Here is a 12980-nt window from a genome sequence, read left to right as displayed (position 1 = left end):
GGCAAGGGTTCAGCCCCATCCCAATCATCCAGGACCAGTGGGTCAGGGTCTGTCTATGGTAACACAGATATGGCGACTTAGTTCTGTGGTTGGAAAGCTCGCCTCTGAGGGAGGACCTGGGAGATGTTCTCCAGATATTCAAAGGGAGTTAAACACAGAGCCTCTAACTTACTTACTTCTAACCCCACAGCCATAAAAAGGGCCATAGTATATATAAAGCATCCTTTGGACATTACTGTAGACAATGCTGGTATATATGTATGAAAAGTCTGACATTAATTGGCATATATATTAAGTTCCAATCTCATTCTCAAAAAATAATTTAGCACTGTCTAACCACCTCCTTTCCAAGACATAGTTTAGCTTGTCTACCTATCTTTTACAATAACAGAAAAACAAATCTAATTTTATCTAATAACCAGAAAGCAATTCTTATGTATTGCCTAATGGTTAGAAAATTAAATGCATGTAGTAGTAGTCTCCTCTTAATGTACTTGCTGAAGTTTATAATTTTTTTAACTGATTGATATTTAAAAATTAATGATGCATATTAAATTATTATTCTGGATATCACATTAGGGCCTCAGGACCAAAAGTGAAAGGAAGAGAGATGGCAGGATGATTCTTTCAAAGTCTCAAATTTAAGTTTTCAGCTTGGGAGAACCACTGTAAGAGTAATGAATTATTAAAGAAGTTTGTCTAGATATGGCTTTTGCAGTTAGCTGATTCCGGGAGGGGTTAGGGGGCCTTAGCTCCCCAATGATATCAACATAAATTACTGTTTATCTTCTCTCAAGACACTTGGGTAACATTGAGTCTACAGGGACAGCAACTACCTTAGTGGCACCCTAATAAACTTCCCTGCAAGAGAGAGAGGATTTATACCTGCCCATGTTAGCAGCTAAATAATCTTTCCATTCAGTCAGATCTTTCTGGAGTCGGGAAGTAGTTTCCCTCTGGAATCTGGTATACCTCATAAATCTTTAAGTCCTGAGGTCACTACAGAATTATGGATGGCACTTGGCGTCTGAACGTAATGAAACCCAGGCCCCATGCATGTCCGTAAGGTGAAGACCCCATAGTTCGGCAGCCGCGAGCCCAGAAGGTAGCGTACAATTTGCAAGATAAACCGTGGTGTAACTCAACGAGGTACTAAATACAGCCAAGATTTAGGGCTGTTCTGTGGCCCACTGGGACCCTCTGATTACTCACGGATGTCAGCTTTGTTCATGAATTATGTGTCTGTGTGTTCCTCGGGACTATCTATCCCAACCTCTCTGGTGTAGTTATACGTAGTTAGATCACTGGTACGATGACATCTCCCATGTTCCGCATGGTGAAGGGAGATACTTCATGGGGCTTAAAAAAACATGAGCAGTTTTCTGGCACTAAGAAAATGATCAAGGGCCCAAGAAAGCACAACGCGCTTCCCAACTCCTGCTAACATGCAAGATATCGACTTAAATCTAACAATATTCTTTTTTAAGATGCTGTCTGCCACCCCTACCTCTCACCTTCTGTATCATTTCTTGCCAAATTGATGCAGGGAAGGGGAGTGTAGTGGTTAGAAAGGAGGGTTTTCTGCAAGTTTTTATTGGGAGTGTCCTCGCTTCCATGGAGGTCATTTGGGTTCAAGAAAAATTATTTACTTTCTTTCTTTCTTTTTTTTTTTTTTTTGGTATTGCTGGGGTCCTGTCTGCAGCCTCCGTGCCCACTTTTCTTTTAGTTTGCTACTGAAAATCCAGCTTCCTTGTTGCTCCCATCATGCTGTGCAGTCTCCTGTCCTTGTTTTTCCACATGCTTGCTGCCTCTACCAGGGATGCTGTTATGGTTAGATACAAATGTCCCTTAAAGAGCTCATTTATTAATGCTCAGGATTAATATAGTGGAGTCACGAGGGTTGTAATGTCGGCAGTATTTAAATCCAACGTAATGGGTTTACCTGGGTGGTACCCAGTCGGCTGGTAGGGTGGCTGGAGGTGGGTCCCTGCAGGTGTGTGGCCTTGGGGATCATATATATGGTTCCTCCTCCTGTTCCCTCTCTGGCCTCTAGCCTCCATGGTGTGAGGAGCGCAGCCCATGTGCCCTCCATCTTCCTGCCTCCTGCTGCCATGTCCTGACATCTGTGGTCCTCAGCCTCACATGGACTGAACCCCAAACGGAAACCATAGGAAAATAAATCTTCTTTCCTCTAAATTGCATGGTCAGTCTTTTAGATTATAGCTGCAGGAATGCTGACCGGAACAGATGCTTTTTCTAGACACACCATTTACTTTTTTTTGCAAATTCTGACTCCTGTTCTATACATTTCCTGGAGCCTACAGCAGGCTTGCATTCATTTGTTGATTGGTTTTTATTTTATTTTATTTTTTTAATTTTTATTTTTTATTAGTGCACTGTATTCATACATCATAGTGGGATACAAACTTTTGTAGACATACATGCACACATCACCCAGTCAGCCCCCACCTGATCCCCACCCCATTCTCTCCCCATCCCTCCTTCCCATGCTTGGCTTAGTGGTTGACATCTAGTATTATAGCAATTTATCCAAAATTAAAAATGATAATCTCACATAATAGTTTCATTGGTCTGATACCAAGCTTTTGATGACTTAAAGATAACATTTCAATATTTCTTTTTGCTTTCTTTCTTACCAGAGAATATTTTTTTTTCTATTTTTTTTAGGTGAAACTATCATATATTTATATATTTATTTTTCAGAAAAAAATCTATCCTAATATGGAATATGGATTCTAGATACCCAAAATGATCTTGAAAAAGAACAAAGCTAGAAGATATATATTTTCTGATTTCAAACCATATAAAGCTACAATAATTTAAACAGTGTAGTACTGTTCTAAAGGCAGATATATAAACCATTGGAGTTAAATACAAGCCTAGAGCTAAATTCTTCCCTATATTGTCAGGTTATTTTTGACAAGGTTTCCATGAACATTTGGTGGTGGAAATAATAATCTTTTAACTAAATATTGTTGAAAAATAATAATTACATGGAAAAGAATAAAATTGGACCCTTACCTAATCCCATATACAAGTATTAACTCAAAATAGATAAAAGACCTGAATATAAATCTTAAGACTATAAACTTTTAGAAGAAAATCTGGGTCATAAAACCTCACAACATTGAAATTGGCAGTGATTTCTTGGATATGATTTCAATGGCACAGGCAACAGAAGAGTATACAAACTCCCCCAAAAATAAAAACATATTGTATATCCAAAGACAATGTAAACAGAGTTAACAGTTACTAATAGAATGGGATAAAATATTTCCAAATGCTATATCTGAAGGTATATTAATATTCCAACTAGAAATCCTAAAAATTAACAACAATAAAGGCAAACAATACCCTTTAGAGATAGGTAACAGACTAACATAAATAATGAATCTCCACAGATAACCAATCTTAGTTGTCTGTTGGATGGAAAATCTTGTTTCTCTGGTTCTGGTGTGTGTTACCTATTTCTTCTTTGTAGTTAATCTATTTGAGTATTTTCTCTAGTGCTGGTTTGAAGACATAAATTCCTTCAGTTTCTGTTTGTCATGGAAGCTTCTTATTTCTCCATCTAATTTGATAGAAAGTTTTGCTGGGTAGGAAATTTTTGGCTGGAAGTTGTTTTTTGGCTGGAGTTTGGAATATGTTAGTCCAAGCCCTTCTGGCTCTCATGACTTGGTTTGGGAAGTCTAGAGTGATTCTAATTGGTTTGCCTCTGAATGTCACTTGGCCCTTTGTTTTTGTTGCCTTTAAGATTCTCTGCTTGGCTTCCACATTAGTCATTTTGACAATTATGTGGCGTGGGGATCCTCTTCTCCGATCCTGTCTAAAGGGAGTTCTATAAGTTTCCTGGACCTGTGTATCGACCTCTTGCTCTATGTTTGGAAATTTTTCTGCTGTTACTTCCTTGAAGAGATTGTTGATCCCTTTGGTTTCACTTTCTTTTTCCTCCTCTATTCCAATTATTCTTAGGTTAGCTCTCTTAAAATGGGCCCATATTTCTTCAATGTCAGATTCCTGCTGTTGGATATTTTTTTCTAGATTAGAAACTATGCGTTCATTTTTGGAATGATCATCTTCTAAGAGCGAGATTCTGTTCTCCATGTGGTCTAATCGGTTGTTTGTGCTTTGAATTAAGGCCTTTACTTCATTGATTGCATCCTTTATCTCTTTTTGGCTCTCTCTGAGTTCTTTTCGAAGCACCTCTATTATTTCTACAGTTATTTTCCTGATTTGATCTTCTAGAAATCTCTGATTTTCTGTTTTATCGGGTTCTGATGTTGTGGGGTTGTGGGCATTCATTGCTCCAGTATTATTCCTCTTTCCCATGATTTCGGAAGTTTGTGGCTTCTCTGGGTTCTTCCCTGGGTCACTACAGCTTCACTTAAGGTGCTCTGGATCTCGAGTCTGTAGTATCTCAGACCCCACTACTCCTTTACTAGGTTGTATCACAGAGTCTCCGACCCAGGGAGTCGATAGAGGCTGCTTTAAACTATGGGGGGGTGCCAGGTTGCACGTTCTTCTATGGTGTGATATCTCTGCCACTCCCCCACTGGGTCAAGTCCCAGGGAGTACAGTACTGGGATTTCTCCTCTGGGGCCTGCAATTTGACTCACTTTTCTTGAGTTCGCAGATGTAGCTGTACTGGACTCATTGAATTCGCTGCTGCTGCCGCCGGTGGCAATATGGCGCTGCTGCTATGCCCTCGGCCATGAGGCTGGCTTATTTCTTCTTGGTTTTGAGTTCCACTCTGAGTCCCTGCAGCGTGTGCTGAGCTCAGCCACTGGGAGCTTTAGATGCTCCCTGCGCTAAAAAAATCCCACCTGGCTGTTCCGCAGCGGCTCACCTCGGCTTGCTGTAGCCATCCGGTGAACTCGCCGCTGCCGCCGGCAGTATGGCGCTGCTGCCGCGTTCTCGGGCTTGAGGCTGGTGTATCTCCTCTGTGGCTCTGAGCTCTGTTCTCAGTCCGCTTTCTCTCTGGAGCCTGGTGATTTTTTTGTTTCTCCGGTGATGGTGTTTTCTGGCTATGAAAGGCGCTGATTTTGTGGTAATGGAGATTGGTTGTTAGCGGGGCTCTTAAGCCCCGCTTTTCTCGGTCCTGTTGATTGGTTTTTAATGAATCCATTTATGAATGCATGCATAGCATATCCTCCATATGTAATGCAAAAAAAAAAATGAGGATAAAGTGGGAAATCAGGCAGACCTGGCCCTTTTCCTTCTGATCATTGCCCATGAACCCATTGAGAGCTGCACCTGCATAGGATTCTTCTTTATATCTCTTGAACATACAGTGTGGACCCAAAGAAGAGGTCAGGGAATGGGGTCATGAGTCAGACCAGATTTTTAGTCCAGTTCTGCACTGTGAACTTTGGGGGAATTGCTGAAACTTTCTGTATTTTAATACCCTTCTCTCTAAAATGGGGATAGTATTTCCTATTTTGGTAGATGATTTTGAATATCCAGTAAGATAATGCAGATAAAGTAAGCATTATTACATCTATTATATCTTAAGCAGTTAACAAAATTATAGGCAAGTGATGACTTAAATGCTCAACACATGCTTTCTCAAATATTTGCTTCAATCACTGTGTGATTGCAATGATCCCAATTCCTTTGAGATGAGAACAAAAAAGCTTTCACAACCTTGACTTCTTTCAAATGTGACACTCTGAACTTCATTAGGATATGATTACACCAGTAGGAGTGTATTAAGAGATACCAATGAACTAAAGAAAAACAAAAACCTGAAGCCAAATGTGGTGGTGCACGTATGCAATCTCAGTACTTAGGAAACTGAGACAAAAGTAATGCAGGTTCAAGGACAGCCTCAATAATTTGTTGTGGCTCAAAGTGTTAGGGCAAAAACTTGCAAAAACAAAACAAAACAAAAATTAGTCAGGCATGGTGGCGCACGCTTGTAATCCCAGCATTTGGGAGGCTGAGACAGGAGGATTGTGCAAATTTAAAGCCAGCCTCAGCTACTTAGGGAGGCCCTTTGCAATGCAGTGAGACCCTGTTTCAAAATAAAAGAATAAAAAATAGGTCTGGGGGTGTATCTTGGAGGTAGAATGCTCCTGGGTTCCATCCCCAGTACTGCAAAATAAAAAAAGGGGGACCCTGTCCCCGGCCCCACCCTGTAGCCATCTCCCGGCCCCGCAGATGCCGCTCCTCATGGCTGCCTTTGAGGAGGTGAACGTGTCCGGCTTTGAAGAGTTCAACCAGGCGGTGGAGCAGTACGAGGACAAGACCATTTTCACCTACCTTGCTGGGTCTAAGGACACCGAGGGGAAAAGCTGGTGTCCCGACTGCGTGCGGGCTGAGCCTGTTGTTCAAGAGGAGCTAAAGCATGTCAGTGAAGGGTGAAAAACCTTATTGGAAAGATCCAGATAATGACTTCAGAAAACAACTGAAAGTAACCGCAGTGCCTACACTACTTAAGTATGGAACACCTCAAAAACTGGTAGACTCTGAGTGTCTTCAGGCCAGCCTCGTGTAGATGTGGTTCTCTGAAGATTAAGATTTGATGGTGACAATTGTGTCTTGATTTCATGGGATGCTCTTAATATAAAAGAAACTGCGCACTGGCTTTGAATTTATTTCAGCAGTAAATGATGTTTAAATTAGTGTGTCTAAACAATAAAAAATGTTATTAAAAAAAAGTCTAGGGGTATAGTTTGGACGTGGAATGCCCCTGGGTGCAGTCCCCAGTACCTCCCCCACCAAAAAAAAACACTTGAATTTTCACATAAAGATAAAAAATATTGAAATATGAGAACATTTTACTATAAAGACATTTACTCTTCCCTATTATATACTTCAGCATTCTTGCTGTAATAATCTAAAAGACTGACCATGTAACATAGAAGATTTTTTTATGGTTTTGAATTCAGTTCACATGAGGCTGGGGATTATGAATCTCAGGGCACGGTGGTGGGAGAACACAGGAGCTGTTTTCACATCATGGAAACTAGAAGCAAGAAATAGGTTGTGTGTGTGTGTGTGTGTGTGTGTGTGTGTGTGTGTGTGTGTGAGAGAGAGAGAGAGAGAGAGAGAGAGAGAAAGAGAGAGAGAGAAAGATCGAGAGAGAGAGAGACAGACAGACAGACAGACAGACAGACAGACAGCATGAACGCCATATATAATCCGCAAGTTTTCACCCACCAGGGACCACCTTCTCACTTTCCCCAGTCCAGTTATACCCTACTGGTCTACAGGTACCACATTGGATTTATCTGCTCCTGGGATTATAACCCTCTTGACTCCACTATATCAACCCTGAATATTAATAAGTGAGCTCTATAAGGGATATCTTATATGTACCTATAAGAGCCTATAAGGCATCTTCTTTAAAGTAGATGATTTTGGCTTGAGCGAACTTAGTAGGAGACCTCACCCCACTTCTCACAAGTTCCCCCTGACTGATGGAGTCAGGATTCAGGACTCCTTTTGAGACCAGGCAACAAGCAGTTTTATATTTTCTCCCTCAAGCAAAATAATGATTACTGGGATATGTGACTGTCCTCCTGTTGGGGTCTGCTCAAACTGCCTGACAGAATTTCTGATGAATTAGCTACACGTAGTGCCAAGCGCGTTGACATCTGCACAACCGCCTGACAGAACTTCTGATGAATCGGCTACATGTAGCATTGAGATCAGGTCTGCACAACCGCCTGAACTCCCGATGAATGAATCTGCAACATGTAGCGCCGAGCGCATACGGAGGGCGTAACTACTCTCCTTGCCCCTGCTAGCCCAATTTGGCAATGTTGAGCCTTATTGGCTCAAATAATGCTTCTGTGCTCGTGAACCCCTCGTGCACTGGACAATGATTGGCTGCAAGTTATGTGCTTTGCACATGCAAGAGTGACCTTTAGCTTGATAGGTTAGAATAGTTTCCTGTTGGAAATCCCCCTTGCAGTTTTTTGCTTTAAATTGGGTTTCCTGAGAGAAATAAACAAGATCCTGCTTGACACGTCTCCCGGCTCCATGTGGTTTTGTTCGGGGCCATCGGCACTCAACCTTCCTTCTCAGCCCCACCGCTGATGGGCTGGACTCGTCATCCTCCTGTATTATAAACCTATTTATATAAAACTCAAGGACACAGCACACTCCTTATAATCGGATGTCCCACTCATTGAAGCATGACACACAACATTTGGAGACTTGGATTCAAATCCAAGCCCAAGTCACAAATAAAAGTGGGTGTAATCACTTTTATTGTAATTTTCCTACAGCAACAAATTCTTCCTGGGATGGACACTGTCTTCAGAAAAGTCAAAGCTGAAGCAGTGTCTATGAAGGTTGGAGGGGTGGCTTGTGAGCTAAGCCGAGGAAAGGTAAAAAGAGGGAGTGACATGTTCATAAGCCAACACGTGTCCACACCGCCACACCAGCTGTTTGTCCTGGCTAGAAAAGCAGAGCAACCTGATTTCTATCAACAGGGAGACTGGTAAAAAAAAAAATGGTGGTTTCTTCCCACAGTGGACCATGCTTCTGGTCGTCTATGTAAGTTCTAGATTTAAACAAGAATAGCGGGTGTGGTGGTGCACATTTGTAATCCCAGTACTTGGAAGGCTGGATTGTGGTTTGTGGACAGCCTCAGCTACTTAGGCCCCTTGCAACTCAGTGAGACCCTCCCTGTTTTCAAATAAATAATAAAAAATAGGGTTGGGCGTGTAGCTCGGAGGTAGAATGGCCCCAAGTTCCATCCCCAGTACCTTAAAAAGAAATAAACAAATAAATAGGGTAAATTGCAGTGATGCAATGTAGAGAAAAAAATTTACCATTTGTCTATATCTGTTTGACAACAGGAAAATTGTATTATAATTGTAGAAGAATATATAAAACCTAAGGTTATGTAAGAAGTTATCTCCGACGGGAGCAGTCGTTAGGTCCTTGTGACCTAAACACCTCTCCTTAGACCTCACCTCCCAACACTTTGGGATAAGGTTTCCAATGCATGAAATTTGGAGAGAACATCCAGACCATAGCACTTTCCAATTATTCTATCTCTCTAGCCATCCATCTATCTATCTAGTTATAGTGGATTGAATGCTATATTTCTAAAAATAATGTTTATTGAGGACCTCAGAATGAGACCTCATTGCAGAACAGGGTGTTTATGAATGCAATTAGTTAAGATGAAAGCACAAATTTATATTTTATTTTCTTTAGAGAAGAACATTAACAAGAGCCAAAGAAAATATAAAAATATATTAACTGTTGTTAAATGTTGGCAGTGTGTATGTGGTTGCAAAGTATTTTCTAAATGATTAAAATTTTTATTAAAACTATTTTTCTGTGATATTGAGGATTTGAGTCCATGGCATTCTACCTCTCAGCTACACTCCCGCCCCTTTTTATTCTTTATTTTAAAATAAACATGCTGGCATTTGGATCGGGCTTCCAACACATAAGATTCATGAAATTTGTAGAGCACATTGAGACCATAGCACCTTCTAATTTATCTGTCTGTCTGTCTGTCTATATATCTACTATCCATCCATCCATCTATCTATCCGGTGATAGTGGATTAAGTATTTTATCCTGAAAAAATCATGTTTGTTGAAGACCTCAGAATGTGACCTTATTTGGAAACTGGAATCTTTGTGTGTGTAATTTTTTCAGATGAGGCCCTGCCTGATCAGGGTCAGTCCTAGATTCAACGAACGAATCTCTTAAAGAGGAAAAGAGGAAAGTCAGAAAGTGACACAGAGACCATCACACGAAGATGGAGGAGGAGACTGGCATGATGAGAGTTGCCAAGGAAGTCAGTGGCTGTCAGAAGCCAAGAGAGACGCAGGGAGCAGGTTCTCCCTCAGAACCTCCAGACGGGACCAGCTCTGCCAACACCTGGGTTAGCACTTCTGCCCACACTGGTGAGAGAGTGCATGTCTGTGGTTTTAAGCCATCCCGTTTGTGGTGAAATTTTAGGGCAGCCTAGAAAACTTTGGACACAGATTTAAAAAATAAAAATGAGATGATCTGGTATAGGGCATGTGCTTTCGTAGCTTATTCCCTTTATTTTCATCTTTTTCTTTGTTATTTACTCTTCTTCAATGTCATTTTCAATGTCACACGTTGAGTTCATTAGTCTTGGTCTCAGTTAACGTTCTCACTAACCTAAAATGACTGTCCACACAACTTTGGGGAAGGAATATTTATTTGCTCACAGATTTTGGAGACTTCATGGGATTAGTCCATGTCAAGCGAGGTCTGCAGAGCTCAGGATATAGAGGTAAGGAGAGAGGGAAGAAAGAAGAGAGAAGAGAGAAGAGAGAGAAAAAGAAGAAGAGGAGGAAGAGGAGGAAGAAGAAGAAGAAGGGAGAGAAAGAGAAGAGAAGAGAAGAGAAGAGAGAAAAAAAACATAAGGCTCTGCTCTTACATAGTGGAGGCCAGGAGCAGAGAGAGAACAGAAGAGGAAAATAATTTATATTATACCCAAGGCCATACCCCAGGGACCCATCCTTAGCAACTAAGCCCTTCTGCCAACATGTCTACCTTGCTTTCTTGAGGCCTAGGGAGACATTCTAAATTCAATCCATTACAGTCTCCTATCATTCTTCAGATTTTTTATGTTTTCTCCACTTTTTAATAAGTATGTATATTGCTATCACATATATTCTAAATGGTCAAACATTTGAGCTGAATATTCATAAAGTTTTTCTTAGGATAAAGTCTAAAATATTAGACTCCCATAAGGATTAAATATGCAGAAACGTTATCTGTCTTGCTCCCTGCTCTATCCATCAACTAGTACTCAACATCTAATAAAGTTGTCTGTTTTCTTAGACCTGTGGTGTGAAGTAAAACTAAAAGTGTATGAGACTATATTGCAAAACTGTACCAGATAATTTCTCAGTGTCAAACAAAAGATATAATTCTTCTTTTCTTTGCAAACTCCTGTAATATAACTGTAGCAATTAGATGTGTTTTACCCTAAAGTCTTCTCAGAAGCACTAATTTCTTTATGAGTCCGGAAGTAATTTGATATATGCAAGTCTACTGATTTAGTTATTATTGTAAGCCACCCACGATGCCATCGATTATTTTGATTTTTTGTGTTTTCCTTGGTACAAATCATGGCTCTGACTGCTTAATTAGCTCATATTTACAATATAAGCATCGGAAGCAGAAATTACTCAACAATTTGACACATTTTGATCTGAGTCATACTTTTGAGTCAATAAATATTTCTCTTTGTTATGAGAAATATTTAGTAGGAAAAACAAAAAAAATGTGTAGTCAGAAGGATGAGCCAGATATTAAAACTACTTTCTTTTTTCTTTTCTTTCTTTTTATTTTGGCATCAAATAGCAGATGGCTTAATTCCCTCCACCAGCTGCTGAGGAAAGGCAGATATCTGGATGAAAAGCAAAGGAAGTTCAGCCCGGCAATGCAGCTAGAAGATGCTCTTAGCAGGGCTGTGTTTCTTTTAACTAAATATTCAGATAAAAGATAATAAAATCTCAACAACAACACTCAGTCTGGCAAGAGAAGAGACAAAAAGAAAGAGGGAAAGAAGGAGAAGAGAAGAGAGGAGGGAGAAATGAGAGCCACCACTGTAAGGAAAAATGTTTTAAGTTGAAGTCAGGTGCACTACTTCTTCCCATCTTTTAGCAGCCAAATATTGCTAGACTGTAGGAGAAGTCTTATATTAAGAGGATATGACATTTTCCAGGTGTAGTGGCACATGCCTGGGACAGGAGGGATGCTGGGGCTGGAGCTGCTACCTCCTGCCCCCTAGAGGATGGATGGAGTCCTGCTCTTTAGCCCACTTCTGTTACCCACCCCTTTTTGTATGTGGAGGGCACCTGTCTATCTGCGTGGCAGAGATTAGAACCTGGTCCCAGTGTGTCATGGCTGTAAAGGATTCTGAGAAAGTAGACATCTGACATTTTCAGTATCTAGGATGAGAAGAAGGCTCTGACTCATACGGTAGGAAATATTCCCCCATCAGAGAGAACAGGAATCTGGAGGAGGATGATAAATTCCACTAGAGATTGAAACACTGACTCAGATACTCTAGTCTTTGTGATGTACCGTCTCAGTAAGACAAGGTTTTTTTTTTAATGTTTGTCTAAGCACCATTTTTTTTTAAAGTGGTAAATTTCGCAGTGAGTCTGTGATTCGATGAGATGGCAATAATCAAGTATTCAATGGGTAATTACATGTTGTGATTACATTTAATGTCAGAGTATTATAATTGTTCTGATTTGGGAGGAAGTCATCTCAGCAGGAAGCAAAGGGCTGGTCTGTGGTGATAACTATTAATTTATCTTTGAACTCATTGGATTCAGGATGCTCAGAAAATACAAAGATCAAATTGCACTGGACAAGAAGATGGTCAGGATTTCCACGCTGGGCTGGTCGGGAATTCCAGGAGTCCTGCACTAGAGATATGAACTTCTCCACTTTGTGGTATTAGATAATTTATGGGAGAAACATCTATGGAATTAAACCATTCACATTTTTCCTTGGGCCTGAAAAGACCTAATCAACAACAAAGGAGGCCCGTTTCTTCCCCATTAAGATTTAAATCAAATCATCACAAGGCAATGAAGAAGATGCATATTTTATGCCCTGGCTTCTCTAGTAGTGATTAATATTTTTTCATACCCTCGGGACAGAGCAGAAAGCATTGCTTTACAGGCATCTGCAGAGATAAAATACGGCACCCAAAGCAGGACTAAATCAGCCACGTAGGTTTCTGGTGAAGCTCGACTGAGCTCTTTTAGAGATTGATTATTTTACATTTACTTAGGATTAACTACTCAGGTACGTTGTGGTTGTTTTGCTCATAAAAATAATCCTGTAGTGAATGGTGATTGAAGTTTTGATACAAATAAGTCAGCTGAACATAAGACTTCTTTGTGTGCCATAGCGTACATTTGGAAATAGTGTATGTTATAGTTGGATATAAAATGTCCCCTAAGGAGCTGATGTAGTTGACTCATGAA

General features: G+C 40.5%; 1 pseudogene across 1 annotated transcript; it reads left to right on the top strand.

The window, feature by feature from the left end:
* The first annotated feature begins 6192 nt into the window (after window positions 1–6192).
* On the top strand, window positions 6193–6538 carry LOC308277228 (thioredoxin domain-containing protein 17-like; annotated as a pseudogene). The gene has a single exon. The product of its transcript is annotated as a thioredoxin domain-containing protein 17-like (transcript).
* Window positions 6539–12980: the final 6442 nt, after the last annotated feature.

Source organism: Muscardinus avellanarius, assembly GCF_963383645.1.
Source record: "Muscardinus avellanarius genome assembly, chromosome: 19".
NCBI classification, from domain to species: domain Eukaryota; kingdom Metazoa; phylum Chordata; class Mammalia; order Rodentia; family Gliridae; genus Muscardinus; species Muscardinus avellanarius.
This window is presented reverse-complemented; position numbering and strand designations above follow the sequence as displayed.